The sequence below is a fragment of the Dreissena polymorpha genome, chromosome 3 (genome assembly GCF_020536995.1).
Source record: "Dreissena polymorpha isolate Duluth1 chromosome 3, UMN_Dpol_1.0, whole genome shotgun sequence".
Classification (NCBI taxonomy): domain Eukaryota; kingdom Metazoa; phylum Mollusca; class Bivalvia; order Myida; family Dreissenidae; genus Dreissena; species Dreissena polymorpha.
Genome location: NC_068357.1, coordinates 17,839,675 through 17,853,824, shown reverse-complemented (window position 1 = coordinate 17,853,824; position 14,150 = coordinate 17,839,675). Strand labels below are relative to the sequence as shown.

The window sequence follows — 14,150 nt, the reverse complement described above, 5'->3', positions numbered from 1 at the left end:
CAACATCCTGAGAAAGCCGTTTCTATGAACATTTGTGTAGTAAGTGTTTTATGTGAATCCACAGTAAGCGATTTATAAGGCATTTCAAACACTTGAGCGTTGTATAATCGCACTGGAGATACTTTATCTTGATAGTACTCATAATTGCAAAAGTATATGTTTAGTGTTATAGGTCGACAACATTTATGGGACACTGAGCTTAAAGTTGGTATGTATTAAAGTAACGATATATTGATTACTTACGTTTTCGAAGTACTAGTAGTTCATGCTCATTTCAGTTGCTATTGACAAAACTTGCTCATATTTGATTTATATTTTTTTATTGTAAAGCAATTGGGGAATCAGTTGTTATCTTGGATAGGACAGCCATTACTTCGCTTTACTTCATTATCTTGACATTTAAAATGGTATAGCAGTTTAAATTTGCCTTCGTCGAGTCTTAATTAAATGTATTAAGTATGCTTTTCTACATTTTTCATTTATACATGTGTATACAATAAATCAGCTTTCTATTAGCCCGTGTAGTTTTATATCAAGGAAAGCCACTTTGTTTCATTATTTTTATTCCTCTCATATGCAAAAATAGTTTCAATTGAAACAAAATTGAGACGTTCACACTTTATTTTATTATTGACCAAGTAGTACCAATTAGTGAAACGTTAACTGTTAGTTGCATGTCACATAAAACAAGGATGAGTGCCATAAGTCTTGCAATTAGCTTAAGTTTTTCGTATGAGTTATTTTCCAAAACTTAAAAGATGGTATTGATAACTATTTGTTAAAAGTGGCAACAATTAATATTTACGTATATGTGTCAATTTGTAAGTAATTTCTTAGTACCATAAGAGTCTTGTTCACAGTTTTGTAAATGGTGATTTTGTTTTAAATAATTGTCATAGATTTAAAAATGAATATATACATTGTTTAAACAAGCGAAATAGCACTCCTCTCTAAGAAAAATGTAAAACATATATTAGTTCATTTATGTAAAATTGTCATTCAAAACCGGTGAAATAATAAAGCGTATTTAACACTTTACCTTGGTAATTTGGATAATAAGTGTAGTACTAACATAGATTTTATAATACATGATTCTATATTAAAGCCAGTGTCGCGCAGTGGTAGCGCTGTAACGTTTTCTTCCAGATAACCCTGGTTCGAATCCAGGGGAAGGCATTATTTGTTATTCAACCTTTTTTTCTTGCTGTTGTAATTAGTTATACCTATTTAAAAGAGTAAAGATTTGTTAGTAAACATATTAAACGACTTTTTATAAAAAAATACGCAAATCTGTGAACAAGTCCCTTTAATAGTATGATGACACATCAGCATAGTTTGTAATGAAATTTAGACATTTATTCATGAGCAGTTTTAATATTCAGTATTTATTATAGCTTTTCACCCTATTATGTAGAAAATTGTCTTCTTTGTTATTTTTATTTCTAATCGTATAACTGTTTTTGTTAGCAGTGGTTTTATAGTAATACATGTGTATCACAAATGTTATATAACGAAAAGTTGTTGCAAAATATAACAGTTTATTACTTTTCTACCTAGCATATTGAAAGTTATCTTCTTGGTCAAGTTTGAAAGTCATAATTCTTATTGTTCTTGTGGTAGCAATACATTTATAATAATGCATGTATATAAAATGAACAAGCGCACAACATTCAATATCTCACTGATGCCTTCATAATTGCAACAAGAACTAGTTCTACCCAGAAAAAGGATTCTTAATAACAAGAACATAATTATTATTATAAAACAAAAAAATAATTAAGATTTACAGATATATAAAGTTATACAATGCACAAGATAATTCTTCTAAATACAAGTTTTGCTGTACATACAATTTTGTTCTGTTGTTTCGCCAATTGTCCATACGCAAATTATATCATTTTAAATACACGTTTGTAACATATATGTTTTACAATATATGTAAATTGAGTCCTGTGTTTACGTTTTGTTTTCATACAGTGTGTTTATTGAAACACCCAAAAATGATAAATATGTATAAAAAAATGAGTAATTACTCATTTTCTTATATGTTTTGTATGATCCCAGAACTTTTGTTTATCGTGTAGTATTTTATGTAATTATGAGAAAAGTTTCTATGTACGTGATGTGTAGAAGCTTATAAGTTACCAAATGACACAGGGACGTATCCAGACGAACTGTCCTGAAGGGGATGGGGACTTTAGATGACAACTTTAGAGCAGATCAAATTAAGATGAGCGTATCGGTCAAAAAGACAAGATTGTAAGATAATTTCATGCAATATTCTTAAAATAATAATTGTAATTGTCCTTTTTCGAAGGTGAACCAAACCCCAGATTGCAATGCATTAGAAATACAATATACTGATGAAATATATTATAAAATGACAATTTATCAAGGGAAGGATACTGTCTGGGGTATACGGTCTTGGGGAATGTTTTTGGAAGGAATTTCATCGGAAGGGGGGGGGGGGGGGTCGGCGGGAAAATATCCGTTCATCTGGAGTCATGGTTGTAACATTCGTGTTCTTACTCAGATGAGATATGGTGGGTCACACATTATCTCGTGCTTTTTAGTAATCGGTCATTGATCATCAGTAAACACACTAAAAATAATTCATGATGAAACAACATATATTAGGATAAAGAATTAATTAACAAAATAACATTAAACATCTATATTAAAGGGGAAAAACATACTTCAAAAGAAACGTATTAAGTCATTTAAACCGTGGCAAAGAAAACATGTGCTTTTCCTTGATAATTACTTTACCAGTAGTTTACACAATAACGATATTGTTACATACATGTACATATATTTTAGGGTTAAGAAATGTGTTTTGATGATGATATTTACATAATTTGGGTTCTTGCATCAGGTCTTTGGATAAATGTGTTTCTGTATGGTATAACACTTTTCGAACTTACAAGAGGTAAGACGTAGTTCATTATTAATCTATTGATTTTCCGACCTGCAATGAAAGACTATTTGATGTTACGTACGTAGTAGACAAAGAAACCAATCATAATTTACAGGACAGAACATACAGTTTATTGAATACTTAAACAAGTGCAGCTCATCTTCAAATACATACACAAACCAAGACAAAAATATAAGTTGGTTATTTTAAATGGTAGTTTTTGGTAAAGCATAATTGTGCGACAAAAAAAAACAACCACTCAGAGATGATAATAACGTTAATGCATGCTTGTTTCAAAAACGACATACACTACAAAACATTTAATGTATAATAATCATTGTTAAACAATTGTCGTTCATAGCAATATGCAATATTTTCAGGTAAAAAGTCGTTCTACTCTGTTGTTCAAAGTCATCATAACGGAGCTGGATTTACCAGCTGCACGTATCGAAGAGTGGTCACCTCCGAGAAGCGCACTTCACACGTGTCGGGGTTAACGCCCACTATAAAGTCAGCTTCACTGTACATCACGCGCAGCACGTGGTATCGAAACCCGTCCAGATTACTGGAGCCTTGGACCACAACAGAGCCCTCTAGTGGATACTTGCCCACTGTGGAGTGCCAGGAAACGAAGAGGCTGACCAACTAGCGAAACAGGAAGCAAAAACAGAGCAATCAAATACCGAGGTTTCATACAGAGAGAAAGTCACCATCATAAAGGCAATCACCAGGCCCCAGCAAGAACAAGATGCTTACCACCTGCCTAACAGAGCAGAACAAGAAGTGATGGTTCGACTACGCTCAGGACAAAACAGACTGAATGCCCACATGTACAGAATATGCAAGCTGGTACCCTCACCACTCTGTCCATGTGGAGAAGATGAAAAAACTGCTGAACACGTTCTCCAAAGATGCAAAAGACACGACCAGGAGCGAGCTGCGAAGTGGTCCAAAGACACAACCCTCCACAGAAAACTGTTTTAAGGTCTGGAAGATCTAAGACGGACTACAACATTCATCGCAGAAACTGGCGTGGTTGTGTGCCCTGGAACACCGAGCCACCGTAATAGCGCTGGAATATGCCTGGAAACAGACACGCACATGCGTAGATATTGTTCACGTGTGTCACTATTTCTACGGTAAAATTCATTGTACACGAATAGTAATAGTGTTGGTATCAATACAAATTAGCAAGGGTTCGTGTACACGAATGCGGTACACAATAACCCATTTTTAAATAATTCAATTATTATGCTTCAAATGTTTAGAAAAACAATGTTTGACCTTCAGACTGGCGAAACGTTTTACGATGAATTAATCTAATATCTTTCAAAGTGAAACAACAATTATATGTTATCAAGTTTCTAAATTGTATCTTCTACCTGTTTGCCATCCACATTTTATGAGTTATGAAGAAAATCTGATGTCGCCAGTTACAAGTAGGTTATAACGTAAGAGTTGACAGCTCCGCGTCCTACTCTTTGGCGCGATGTCACAGTTCTTTGAAACCGCCCCATTCATGGTATCCACGGCAACCAGTGACCACGCCCACTCGTGACCGGACTTTGCCCACAGGCCCGGGCAGAAGGCGTAAATGGCCTCTGGAATGTCGTGTAAAGCTTATAGTGAAGGTATATTACGCCATTAAGGATCGCATCGATAAAACATTGGCCCTATTTGCATAAAAGTGTCACAATTGCAATCAACTTACAATATGTTTTTCGGATTTTATCTACTGCGTTCTTTTCTGTTGAATAACATAAATAAAATATGTTTGGCCTTATATCTCAGAAATGACATCATTTTGCGTCCATCTTACCTCCACTATTCGGGTAAGAATGCATTGACATGAACGTGTATTCACTGACATCTACCACAGCATCCCTTTAAAATTGTCTGCAAATAAACATGTTAAGACAGGCAATGTAACAATAAGCAGATTCCAAACGGTACCGTGTTCGTAATAAAATTGACTCAAAACTCGCGTAAAACACCCAACATATATTTATGTTTGCATTCAGTTATAAAATACATGATAAATAATGTAAAATAAATCTTTTCAACAGGTCATTCATGCATCCTTAAAACTTATTTTAATGCATATATACCCATATTTCAAACTCACTGTTAAAAAAACGTTCAAACGCGTTACCCATGGGCAAGTTTTTGTCATCAACAATTACGCTAAACCAAGTTTACAAATAAAACAATCGACGTTTGTTGTCCTTAAATAACCGCTTAAATGATCAATTATTTTGTAATTCTTTTTGAGACTGTCGTTAAGTCAGTGTCAACCTTTTATGTCATTTTAATTAAATTTATTGGACAATTTCCTGTTCTTCCTCTTTAAAAAATTTTTAAACGCGTTAATGTAGCCTACTCAGACAGTAAACTGGCCCCTTAGATAGATAAACAATCTACTCCCGCTATCACATAACGTTCGTGTCCCCAACGCCGCAAACAAACATATTTTAATGTTGATGCCATGCGTAACATTTTATCAACTCATAAATTAAACACACCAAACATGTAAACCCGTGTGTTAAGTTCATGACGTCACAATAACCGCTTACAAGACCAAACCTTAAAAATCTGTTGTGAAATTGAAATCTTCGCCTCTCCCGTAAACAAGATTAAATCTTTGCAATCAGTTCGTGTCTTTTACTCGTATCCCAATTCAACGATTGCATAACCTTACTTAACTCCGACAGCGTTCAACAGATTAAGCATCCGAAGCAATGATTTTTCTTAAATCGATCTAAACAAAAGTCAACTATGGCATATTGTTTCTCGTCAGCACAAGTTTACACGACACTTAGAGTTTCTTTCTACGGAATCATTTAGCTGAAGAATAAATAAACAAAGTGAAACGTCAGTTGCATCCGCGGGAGAACATTCTGGTGGTCACTACTTCAGGCAAGTGGCCATCCGACACATGACAAAAGCACATGATAAATGAAAGCAACACTGAATAAAACAGCCACGGGTTATTCGTGATTTTTCAGCTTTGGACTAAGGTATTACGGTGCTTTTTTTAAATTTAATCATGGGTATGTTTTTGTTTTTTGTAACTAATACTCTAATGCTCAAGATTTCCACAGGTGTTTGGAAAATCGTTTTACAAAATAAATGTGTTTAAATATTTAACAGTATTGTGTTATTGAAAGGTATATAAACTATATATTACCATTATCATTTGGCACAATTCTGAACGCCGCATACAGCTTGTCTTTGTACCACGACAACCCGTTAATATGGATCGGGTCGTCCTTAAATATGCCCGACGTCTGTACCAGAGATCCGTTCTGGGAGCCAATGCGAAAGACAATCTTGGCCGCCTCCTCGCGCGACGAAGCTGCGTCGTGGACCGTTTTCAATGGCAACCACTTCATCTAGCATGAACGTATTGTCTTGACCACCAGATGGGTCATCAATTCCAAAGGCAAAGCTGTTCATTATCTGAGTAGCACCAGTGGTCACGGAGACCGAGATATAATTGTTTCTATGGGGCTAGAACGGATTGTAGGCAAAACCGTACAAGTTTGTGCCCTCCATTTTCAGATTGGATTTGTACTTTTGTTCGTAGTATTTCTTCAGTTCCAACCCTCTCTTCAGAGGTATAAGTTTCTGCTTGTCAGTCTTGCTTTCGACGGACAAATATTTCAGAGTATCTATTTTTTTCGCCCTTTTGGTGAGTTTAATGTCCGCGCACTGTAGGGATGGGTCCTCACCAAGTGTGTGAGCGTCGTAACGTACCCGGATGACGCAGTGGTCGCATTCCGTGTCAGGCAGTTTCTACAATTTACATGATTTTTTTCATTATACTAACAATTTAGTTTTGCGTATACTCACAATGATATCCGTGCAGTTTTGCGTATACTCACAATGATATCTGTGCAGTTGTGTGTATACTCAATATGACATCCGTGCGATTTTGCGTATACTCACAATGATATCCTCGCAGTTGTGTGTATACTCACAATAACAGCCATGTAGTTTTGCGTATATTCACAATGACAGACGTGTAGTTTTGTGTATACTCACAATTACATCCGTGCAGTTTTGCGTAAACTCACAATGATATCCGTGCGGTTTTGTGTATACCCACAATGGCAGCCGTGTAGTTTTGCGTATACATGTACTTACAATGACAGCCGTGTTGTTTTGCTGGTAGTCCTGTGCGTGCACGTACGGGTCTGTGACCACGGTCAGTATGGCGAAACTCGTGCTCTCGGGGCTTGAGAATCAGATGGACAGATCCATGTAGCCTGCAGCGGAAATAGTGGCGTTTATTACGGCAATAATTAAGTCGTTTAAAGTTTAGTTAGTTAAGTTTAAACCGTTTTATTTCAGCTCGATTGGATCGAAAGCCATAGACATAAGACACTGTGATTTTCCTTGGGAGAAACAGTAATGGTGTCTTAAGAGAAGATCACGAGAACGCTCCCAGAGTGGTAATCGAACCTATATCTCCTGATCGTTTGGTGGACATCAAATATACTACACCAACATAACCTTGTTTTATTTAAATTTATTTAATAACATTCATGCACTAAGAAGAAAGCGAAATGTAGGAAGTTTACACATACTAACCCAATAATATATTAGTGTATGTAGTATTAAATTGATCGACGTAACGGTTACAAGATGAACACATGCTTGCGATCAAAACAATCTTCATTGAAACTGTATAAACGTGTTTTTTTTTCGTGAGAACTCGTGTCATTTTAAAATGGATTGTATTGTGTTCGATGAATATGGACTTTAAAATGAGTATTTAAACTAATGGGTGTATAATAAATAGTCATAACAATTTGAATTGTATGTAATGTGTTTATCACAAATATTTGTTTATCAAATAGAAGGTGTTAACGAGAACATGAGGACCCTACATGCATATATAATAAGTTTATTTAAAAAATCAATACACGAATTTAACTATAAGTAATAACTGTTCACGCTTGAAGCCACGTGCCAGGGAATCCAGGCTCGTAATGGTTGAAGTTCTGCTGCCACTGGAAGAAGATGTTCTGGCCGGGCGCGTACACCTCTACCGGGTCCTGCACGGGCATGCCTCCGCCCGGCAGCGCGTGCCGGAAACACGTCGGGCTTCCAGACTAGATTCTACGTATATGTAAAAGGTTATTTATCAATTATGATCGAATGTTGCAAAACAAATCGATCAAAAACAAATCAAGGGTATATACAAAAAGTAGGATCGCTTGGGTAAGTGGAAACACACAATTTTTACGTCTTAATTAAAAAATAATAATCAATTTATTGTTCTCATCGGCTTATCAAATACAGTGTGGAAATCGGATGAGTAAGAATTACACTTCAACGACGTAAGTGTGTAATGTATTAAATAAGATCGCATCGGAAATGTAGCATGCGTGTCATGTTAAAATAACATTGATTGTAAATAGAAGAAGGAAGGGTATGCAAAAGACAAAAACATGAACAAAGCACAAACTCCGTTTTCTCTTCCATTTAATAGTACGGTATCGTAGGTATATTCTATATAAAACATTCTTGTAAGACATCTTGGCTTCACTAATGGCGGAAGCAAATGCAATTTTTAACCGTTAATTTTTTTAATCGGGTATATTTTAGTCGGTGAAACTTACCGCAAATACATCCAGATCGCCTCTTTGCCGTGGAGATATAAGGCACAAGTGTCCAGCAGTGTGCGCAATACACAAAGCTACAATCCAGGCTTGCACCCAAGACATGCTGAAAGAATTTAAGAAATATCTGTTAACAAAAACTTTAATCTTTCAACGAGATATTTATACTTAGACCATGGCTTGTAAAAATGGTTGATGTTCTGTAAATGAGACATTATCAGCTACATTTTAAAGTTCTCATAATCGCTTTCATCAATTAAATGGTCAAGTGAATTACACATGAATTAATGTTCATGTGAATGTTATTTTAGGATTACTGTTACAGAATATGTTGAATATAGGTTTAAAAAAGCATATTTGGAAATAATATAATATGTTTAAACACTGCAAATAACTGATTGAAATAGGCATTGATATGCTGATCAAATAAAAAAGTGGCCGTGTATGGTTACTCTCATTAATAATGATTTGTAAGTACCGTAATATTTGGTTATCCGCTGCTGATTTTACACAACGGAATATTTGTTACTTTAATTAAAACGTAAGAGGAATAGCGAGTTTTGTATTTGCGCAAAATATAAATAACAGTGTCACTTTTAGAACAAATCCCATAATCATTACATACTGACGTATCAAACAGTTATCAATGACATCTTGATCAGTCATATTGCATGACCCTACTGATATATACATACTAGATCATCAAGAGGTATAGAGGTGTCCAATTATCAGTTTTGTTTTTAAATTTGGACACTGCATACCCACATGGTACACTCATATGTTATGTATTATCTTACCTGCAACCAATGAATCAATACTGACTTAGTTTGCACCGGGGGGGGGGGGGGGGGCAATTGAGTTAATTGAACGCAGAATCTTGTTCATTTGTTTTGTTTATTTAAATTTAAAAGTAAACTGTATGAAGGCGCGGTCACAGGAGTTTGGGTCAAAATATTTAACAAACTTATGTGGTAATAGTATCACGGCGCACATTTTATCACTTTGTATATAAACCTATACATCACTTCAACAACACAAACTCACCACGCCACGGAGTTTTCATTGAACTAAGTAAGCATGAAGGAACACAAATAGAATCTTGTCAAAATTTAGAGGTTGTACGCCGTGTCCACCCCTCTTGATTCTTAATACGTCTATGGTGAGCTAAATTGTTGCGTAATTGCTCATCTACTTATATATGCTTACGATAACATTAGAATGCATGTGTGAATACAAAACTGATGTTTATTTTGCGGGACATGTATTGGAAAGTAAATAGTATGAAGAAAACAACTATTCAAAAGCAATAACAACCAATAGCAATATTTATTATTTAAGATGCGAAATGGCATGGCGCGAAATGACATACAGTTTGAGAAATTCACCACACGAGTATTAAACATATCCCATAATAAATGTTAAGACATAAATATGTGATGCATTATTGAATGTAACTAGGGTAAAAAACACGTGTTTTTTTACAGAAAATATGTTTGTCTTTGTGTCTTGTTGTTGTGTAACTAATTACGAGCTAGGTACATATTTGTCTTTAACTCAAACAAATCACCCTTTGTAAACTTGTTATTTTGTGCAAATGGTGTCAATGTGCTTTTAGAAAGATAACAGATTAGAGTATGTTTCAGAAATTCATATACACATCAGTATAGTTTATGAATAAGAAACATTTCCGTTTGCGTTTGGTATGAGCCCTTTGTACATATGTGTCTTGTTCTTTGAAAATCGGGCAAGATACATGTGCGTAAAGTGTCGTCCCAGATTAGCCTGTGCAGTCTGCACAAATCCAATTTAGGCGGAAAGTGTCGTCCCTAATTAGCCAGTGCGGACTGCACAGGCTAATATGGGACGACACTTTACGCACATGCATTATGACCAGTCTTCTTAGAACGCATATGAGCCTCGTTATGGCAAAACTGGGCTTAATAAGTGTGCGTAAAGTGTCGTCCCAGATTAGAATGTGCAGTCTACTCAGGCTTATCAGGGGCGACACTTGCCGCCGAGATTTTCGTTTAGAAGATACTTTCTTTAAACAAAAAAATTCCATATAAGCAGTGATGGGTCACTGATTATCTCGTGGTTTTAGTCAAAAGTGAATTTTGATAAGTTTACACTTGACAATAGCATTTTCCTGTGGTAGTTACTCCATAATTGCCACTTTCATATATTGTACTTCAAGGCAAAGTGCACATTCGTGTTCACTTTTTTGTACTGATGATATACATAACTGCATAAATAGCATGCGTCGAATAACATTCGTTGGACATGGGCATTAATACGGTTGTGTGCTGTTATGGCGAGATGTATCGTGTGAGTACGCCATGTGATGATGACCGATCAACATTTAAGTCGCGTTCTGAAAAAAACTGGGTTTAATGCATGTGCGTAAAGTGTCGTCCCAGATAAGCCTGTGCAGTCCGCACAGGCTAATCAGGGACGACACTTTCCGCCTATACTTGATTTATGCAAAGAAGAGACTTTCTGAAAACGAAAAATATCATAAAAGCGGAAAGTGTCGTCCTTGATTAGCATGACAATTTACGCACATGCATTATGTCCAGTTTTCTCAGAACGCGGCTCATTTAAGAACGAAACAGATGGTTGGCCCCTGTACCTATTGGCCTTGTGTTCTAGCTTTGCTTACCGCGTTGATCCTTTGTATCACATTTGGGGTGATATCTGTATGTAAAAATGGGATTTTTCTTAAAGGAACAATGTGATTGTATGTTCGTACTCAACTATCTTTAGTCCTTTATGTACAAATAAAGTAGCAAAAATTCCTTGTTGTAAAACAGCTACGGATAACCAAATATAATGGAAAGTCCTTATATAATGAAAATAACCTCTTGTTGTATTCTTCAGCTACACTACCATATCTTAAATTTATTTTATACTAACCCTTATTTGTATCACTTACATGTTCTTTACACATTTAGTATATTAAATCCATTTACTTTAATTTCCAGCATTTTATATACAATATGCCATGAAACCGTCACCCTTTAATTAAATATGCCTGTCGATCTACATTAATTCATTTTATTTTTAGTTTTGCGTGTCCCTTTAAGAACACTATCATAAAGATGACGAGTACCTCTACAATGTGACTGATAAATTTTCACATAGTGACTGATAAATTTTCACATACAGAACATGAACTAGTTTGCAAACACTTGTTGAAATATAAACATCAAATTGACCTATTTTGTGCGTACTATCATTAAGTTCTCTGGCATTTAACATGTCGTGGATACAATCCTGGATCGTAGCGCTGTGCGTGCAGCTGACTTCCGGTAACGTGTGCCTCATTTCTCCACGACAGAGAGGCGATCTGGATTTGTCCACGGTAAGTTGCAGCGACTGAAATTTTACCGAGTATCACCGAATGTAATAACATATACACAGTTTACAAAAATGTATTCATTTTCGCAACACAAGAACCCTTCAAGTAAAACAATAATGGCGTTTTATAGTATATAATATTGTTATAATATGTAGCTGGTAGTATTTATGGAAGGATATAAAAACGAGCCCGTGGTTTGTTCATATTTTGGTAGTTGCAATATAGAGAATACTAGGTTAGCGTTGAATACAGAGAAGTTTATGTTGCGAGGCTTAGAACGCCGGAAGCGCGAGCCTTGGCGAGCGCTTTCGGTGTTCGAGCCGAGCAACATAAACTTCTCTGTATTCAACGCTAATCCTAGTATTCTATTTATCCCATTTGATTTTTTCAACGTGACATTTAACATAAATAGATCTAATAACCTTAACAATAATTTTAATTCAGTCATAAAAGCGCTTAAAATCTAACAAATGTAACCATGCGTAGTGATATACATGTATTTGTTCTGGTACGCAAAATAGTCTTTAAAAAATTCACACACAAACTGTAAAACAAGTAAAAAATATCACCATATGCCTACATTCAATTTTACGCAGTATGCGAATTTAACACATTACGACCGCGAAAAGAAGATTTGACTTTACTATAATTCATTTTATTTTCGAAAGAAAATTATCAAATCCAATACGGCGGCGATTGCTCCTGACAAAATGCTGTCGATGTCAACATACATGTACACCATCGACGACCTAGTTCTGGCTACCATAACTTTATGTCGCTTTTTATGATTTTTGACTGGCGCGACTTTGTACAGGTCTTTCAATACTAAATAAACTGTACGCTGAAGTTTCTTTAGCTATCGAAGACCTTGACAATTTTGACGAGTAAACAGACAATTGCAGCGACTGACACTTTATTTGACAAAATATACAGGGCAATACGTTTTCCGACTTCGGACGAATTTAAGGACGCGCAGAACGTGTTTTTTATAAAATGTTATGGGTATGCCGTGTGTGATCCGATGCATCAATGGCGCCCATGTTAAAATCATTTCCCCGAGAACAGGGAACGACAAAAGTACAAACAAAAATCAAAACACGTAAGAACTAGTATCTTACCTTTAATTATCCTTTAAAATCCATCTAATAATCCATTTAACTCAATAATTGACGATTTTGCATCTAGGGTCTTTAATAATTATTTTAGCATAGTTAAATAAAGACCCTTATGCCATTCTATCACTTTATTCAAATGAGTTTATGAACGCGATAAACTTTCTTCTTCGTCACACGCTACGTCATGTACTCTACATTACTGCTGTTCAAATGAACCGGAGCAGTTTATCTAATAATAGCCGTTGGTAAACTCGGTTGCATTTGCAGATTTCTGCATACAAACATAATTATGTTTAAACTTGCACAATGTTTTATTTATCTATGGTAAATGCACTTATTGTACGAGAAAATAATTTAATATATAAATACACAAAGAATGGAAAACATTCCAGTACACAACAGATAAATAAGTAGAAAATACCCGTGTACAAAATGGGACGTTCCCAATTCCAGTGTGGTGCTATTTTTACCATCTTATACTTTACACAGCTCTATGCCTAACGTGAATTAAATAGGAAAGCAAACATAGCAGATTATGTATGAACTGTGCGATATGTGTATGGCTTGTTGTACATTCTTAATATTTAAGTTAAATGTCAAAAGTATATGCTTTGGTTATAAGCAATGCACATTACACGAAATAAGGAAAATGTGATCAATTGACAATTCAGATATGTCGACATACAGTACATGTAGAAAAAATGTGAAATAAGTCGCGTTTATAATAAATCGTCAAAAAAATGAGGAAAATGACGCAACAAGTATGCCATTTTATGACGCCATCAATCAGCTGATTCATTATACGGATGGCGAAAAATTATGTCATATGACTAGTTTTAAAGGTTGAAGGTCGTATAATTTTGAAGCTTAAGTTTTGTCGACTTTGTTATAAATAAAAAAATAACAAAACAAAAATCGTGTAATTTCATATTTTATTTCAACATTTCTTTTGGTGAATATGTCAGATATATGTTTTTCTGCAAAATGTGCACATTTTCTTCTAATGGGTGACCTTAAAATTCGATCAATGAACCAAACAATATCGACCTAATTTTAGCGCATATCGCATGACGTCATTTAAAAAGTAGTCCGTGCACGCGACAGGTATATTCCACAGTGTTGAATACAAGCAA

General features: G+C 35.3%; 1 long non-coding RNA gene across 1 annotated transcript; it reads right to left on the bottom strand.

The window, feature by feature from the left end:
• Positions 1-3,175: 3,175 nt before the first annotated feature.
• On the bottom strand, positions 3,176-7,203 carry LOC127875272 (uncharacterized). Its single transcript, XR_008047344.1, has 4 exons — positions 7,064-7,203; positions 6,105-6,712; positions 4,300-4,518; positions 3,176-4,000 (listed from the first exon to the last, which is right to left on the bottom strand). It is a non-coding gene; the product is annotated as an uncharacterized LOC127875272 (long non-coding RNA).
• Positions 7,204-14,150: the final 6,947 nt, after the last annotated feature.